This window comes from Paramormyrops kingsleyae, chromosome 15 (genome assembly GCF_048594095.1).
Source record: "Paramormyrops kingsleyae isolate MSU_618 chromosome 15, PKINGS_0.4, whole genome shotgun sequence".
NCBI classification, from domain to species: domain Eukaryota; kingdom Metazoa; phylum Chordata; class Actinopteri; order Osteoglossiformes; family Mormyridae; genus Paramormyrops; species Paramormyrops kingsleyae.
This window is the reverse complement of record NC_132811.1, coordinates 29,172,738-29,178,018: the sequence shown is the minus strand read 5'-3', so window position 1 is coordinate 29,178,018 and position 5,281 is coordinate 29,172,738. Positions and strand designations below refer to the sequence as shown.

Genomic DNA, 5,281 nt, shown 5'->3' with positions numbered 1-5,281 from the left:
TCCTGCAAATTAGTGATTTCAGCTTTTAGAGCTCTTTTGGAGTTAAAATATTGGAAGAAACTTTTACTGTCATGCTTAGCCTCCAATGCAATTTTTCTTTCTACATCCCTCTTGGACAGTCTAATGTTATTTTTTAACTCTACCTGTAGACTTAGATACTCCTGCTTAATTTTGAAATCATTAGTTATTTTCCAGTTGTTGAACAGAGCCCTTTTCCTCCTGACTTTATTTTTAATTTCCTTAGTAAACCACCTTGGTTGTTGTTTCCTAGATTTAGTTTTGCTGGAAACAGGTATAAAGTCCTCTTGCACTTGCAACAATGTGATTTTAAAAAATTCCCATGCCTCTTCAACTGTTTTGCTATTTAATTCCATCCAGTTTACAGTTTCAAGTTTCAGTCTCATACCATTAAAGTTAGCCTTCCTAACATTGTATACTTTTAAATTTCTACTTTGCTCTTCTGACACTAAAATTAACCTCGAATTTAACCATGTTATGATCACTACCATCTAAAGGTTCTAAAACCTCTAATTTTCCAATCCTATCCTGGTTATTAGAGAAAACACACTGTAAAAAATAAAAAGTTAAGTTAACTTAAAAAATTGAGCTAATCGGCTGCAAAGCAATTTTGAGTTTACTCAACTTCTGTGGTTAAAGTTAGGTATACCTCCCTCAGTAAGTGCATCTAACCTTCCTCAGTAAGTACATCTACCTAGTCATCATGAGTTTGTTTAAAGTTAAAAAGGCGGTTGGGTGAACTTTAGCAAACGAGTAGATACAACTACAGACCTGAAGTTCAGTAAACTCAAAAAAGCTTTGCAGCTGGTTGCCTTAAATTTTTAAGTTGGTTCAACTTAACTTACGTCTTTTAATTTACAGCTTTAAATCTTGCATCCAAACTTCTTCCACAGATACCTGTATGGCTTTCACTTTAAAAATCAAATACAGAGATTGCAAACCATACTGTAAACACGATACAAAAGACTATAATTTTCACAGAAAAATATTTATTTGACAATTCTGCAGCAAGCTAAAGACAACAATTAGAAACAGCCGTAAAACATTGGGAATCCACACAGGGTTAACGAGGGGGCAAAGCAGTGCGGAGGAGCGGAAGATTGGGGCAGTAAACGCCGCGAGAGCTCTTGGGATCGGTTCGCGAACCGTTCGTTCGATTCACCTACTGAGTGTCCGAAAACCCGTAAGTTCGATTCGTTCATCGAATAGGTTCTTTTGAGTCACCGAGTGTCCGAAAACCCGTAAGTTCGATTTGTTCATCGAACGGGCTCTCGGGGAGTCGCTGAGAGCGTATATCAATAGACTAATTCAGCAACCACTTTAACCCACAATTCTGCAGAAAAAACGTGTAAATAAATTCGAAGGCATTTTAATTTAAAAGTGTTTTATTTGTTATTGTTTAGTATTACTTTATTGTTTTAATATAAAAATTTAGGCCTATACTTTTGATAATTTGCTTTTAAAATATTTGCAAGCATATTGTGCACGAGTATAAGTGACTGAACCACAGGTATAATAACAACAATAATAATAATAATAACATTAGCACGAATAAAATATTTATTACACAACATATGCCTTGTTTAAGTATGATTTGTTTTTACATTGTTGAATGCATTCAGTTTAGTCTTCGTAGCAATTTTGCTGGAGAAATAGGACACATTTGCACTTTTATTTTAATACAGGAAAAGATATGTGCGAGTAATTGGACCCTTGAAATGACATGAAAAGACAAAGTACAGTAATAATACTGTAAGCAGTCACATACAATAAGCACAAATAAACGTGCACAAACAGTTGTATAAACGCCAAATGCAATAAGGGCGTTATTTTAATATGATTAACAAGCTCTTGGGTTTTTTGGAGTCAGCGAGTTAGAGACTAGATACTCGGCCGTTCGGGTGTTCTCGGCACCAGACGGAAATCTACGAACGCAAAAGTGACGAATCTAACTGACGAACATAACAATAAACTTAAAAGTGATAAGACAAGCGCAGATGGAACATGAAAAATAAATCCGAACTTGCGGGGGATGCTTTTGGATGTTGAATAGCCAAAGATCAGTTTTAAAAACCAATTCGTTCAGACTTACAAATCGGTTCAACCCGTTCACTAAAAAATGGTTTAAAAAGAATGATTCATTCGCGAATCGGCCATCACTATTGCACATTATCCAGCACAACATGCTCCTCCAGAACTACAGACAGGCACCTTACATTTGGGTTTGAATGGATGGTGGGAACGTCATCTTCAATGACAGTTAAGACCCCCATCTTCATCCCTTTTGTGTAAGTGTCTTCTGGGTCTGTGTTCTGAAGGTAAAAGCAGCGTAAAAACAGAATTAAAAAACATTTTTTAATTGACTGAATTCTGCTGGACTACAACAAGCTTTTTATATTGTTGAGATAGGTCACACCCAAAAATCACACATGCAGCAATTTTCCATTGTTTTCTTGGATATAACTCTTGTTGAATTTGTGCTGTCAGACTTATCACTGAGAAGCATTCAACTAAGATGATTCAGTAAATACATTTTTGCCAACATTTTGGACACCAGACAAAACTCTTTTCTATTTGCAAGATCTGGTTAGTACCTCAGATGAGTGTATATGCTGATAACAGACTGATAACACTTACCAGGCAAGTCTTCAGGAAGTTTCCAGACTTTTCCCTCATAAACCGTAGCCTTTCTTTGAGCAAGCACATCAGAAGCCTGAAAGACACAGAAAAAGTTATATGCATCATATATTCAACCAGAAGCTTAAGGCTTTTTTTTATTATTATAAATAAATAAATGCACAAAAAAATAAAAAAAAGGGGAGGGGGGTGGTCAGACAGAGAGAGACAGGTAAAGAAAAATAATACATGACAACTGAAGAAAAACTAGAGCAAAAAGGAAAGAGTAACAGAAGGACAGCTTCTGCATCTTACTGCTGGACATTGTGTCATCACACCAGCTGCTGTTATCTGAAAAATAAGATCCAGGTGCACAAACAAAAAGTATACATACAAAGAAACCAATAGTACCATTATGATAGGGAATACGCTTGTGCCAGCATCTGCTTCTGGAACTAAATACATTAATACCAAAGAAAAAGATACATAAGCAGACCAACAGTAACACAGTCTGGATATCGCCGCGCCAGTATCTGCATCTGAGAAGAAACAATGGAAGCCAAACACACACACACACACACACACACACAACCAGACAAGGAGAGAGAGGGATAAAATAGAGCTAGAAAGCCCTGGGCTCTCTTGTGTGTGCGTGTCTATGCGTGTCTATGCGTGTGCGCGTTCTACACTGTGTATGTGTGTGGATGTGAAAGTGTGTGTATGTGTGTGCGTTTGCATATATACGTGTGTGTGTGTATGTGTACACATATGTGTATGTTTGTGTGTTGTGAGTGTATGAGTGTGCAGGTTAAAATGGAATGATTCCCAATGAGTGTGCGAGGCCACAACAACACCACCCCGGGGCCCCCCAGACAGCCAGGAGAGCCCCGAGCGATCATTGACCCAGCTGCCCCACAGCGGCCAGGCACCCGGGCCCCCCGCCACCAGAGGGCTGCGCGTCACGCACGCCTCGCGGGGGCCCCGCCAGCCCCGGGGAGACCTGCCCCCCCTCCAAGAACCCCCACCCGGGGGACCAGGGGGACGCCCTGACAGCCACCAGGCACACCCACCTCTGGCTACCCCGACCCCCCCTCCCCCAAGCCCAGACCCCCACAACCCTCCCTCCGCAGTCCCCATAAAAAAAATCACCCATAACTACCACATCATTTTTATTGCTCATAATCCTAATATCACTGTATAACAATCTGCTTTCCTCAGCAGCTACATTAGGTGCTCTGTAACAAACACCAACAATTAGGCTATTTGAGTTTTTAGCATCTAATTTTACCCATATAGCTTCCGTAGTTTTACTTATATCAGTAAGCTCCCTTGCCTGCAAGTTTTCCTTTACATATACTGCAACACCACCTCCCTTAAGAACATAAGAACTATAAAAACGAGAGGAGGCCATTCGGCCCATCGAGCTCGCTTGGGGAGAACTTAAATAATAGCTCAGAGTTGTTAAAATCTTATCTAGCTCTGATTTAAAGGACCCAAGGATTCAGCTTGCACTATGTTATCAGGAAGACTATTCCATACTCTGACTACACGCTGTGTAAAGAAGTGCTTCCTTAAATCCAGTTTGAAATGTTCTCCCGCTAATTTCCACCTATGGCCACGAGTTCTTGTATTTGAACTAATGCTGAAGTAACTATTCGGTTGAACAGCATCCAAACCTGTTAGAATCTTATAGACCTGGATCATGTCCCCCCTCAGTCTCCTTTGCTTGAGGCTGAACAGATTTAGCTCAACTAACCTTTCCTCGTATGACATTCCTCTAAGATCAGGAATCATTCTTGTGGCCCTACGCTGCACCTTTTCTAAGGCCGCAATGTCCTTTTTAAGATATGGTGACCAAACCTGCACACAATATTCTAGGTGAGGTCTCACCAAGGAATTGTATAATCTTAGCATTACCTCCCTTGACTTAAACTCCACACACCTGGAGATATACCCCAACATCCTATTGGCCTTTTTTATTGCTTCCCCGCACTGGCGAGAATGAGACATGGAAGCATCAACATACACACCAAGGTCTTTCTCATAATCAGCTACCTTTATTTCAGTAGGTCCCATAAAATACCTGTACTTTATATTTCTGCTCCCTACATGGAGTACCTTACATTTGTCTATGTCAAATTTCATCATCCAGGTATCGGCCCAGTCACTAATTAAATCAAGATCCCGCTGTAGCTGCTGAGCTGCTAGTTCAGTATCTGCTACACCACCCACCTTGGTGTCATCTGCAAATTTCACCAGTTTACTGTATATATTGGTGTCTATATCATTTATGTAAATTAGGAACAATAGTGGTCCTAAAATTTAACCCTGCGGTACCCCACTATGAACACAGGCCCACTGTGACATTGTGCCTCTTATAACTACTCGCTGCTTCCTATCTGTTAACCAGTTATCAATCCAGGTTGCTACAGTTCCTAAAAACTGTTCCTAAAAACTTTACTTAATCTCGCTTTGAGTTTAAGTAAGAGCCTCTTGTGGGGGACTTCTTACTTATACGGTCTTTACGGAACAACGTGTAACCATCCATATTATATTCTTGTCCATCCTTTGCTCTCAACCACGTTTCAGTTATTCCTATATCATAAGAGTCCGATGAGATAAAAACCTCTAAATCATGAATTTTATT

The 5,281-nt window shown here is 39.9% G+C and overlaps 1 long non-coding RNA gene across 1 annotated transcript; it reads right to left on the bottom strand.

Moving 5' to 3' along the window:
* Positions 1–1,555: 1,555 nt before the first annotated feature.
* On the bottom strand, positions 1,556–3,176 carry LOC140578521 (uncharacterized). The gene is made up of 3 exons (XR_011982760.1): positions 3,046–3,176; positions 2,656–2,731; positions 1,556–2,330 (listed from the first exon to the last, which is right to left on the bottom strand). It is a non-coding gene; the product is annotated as an uncharacterized lncRNA (long non-coding RNA).
* Between the last annotated feature and the right edge of the window lie 2,105 nt (positions 3,177–5,281).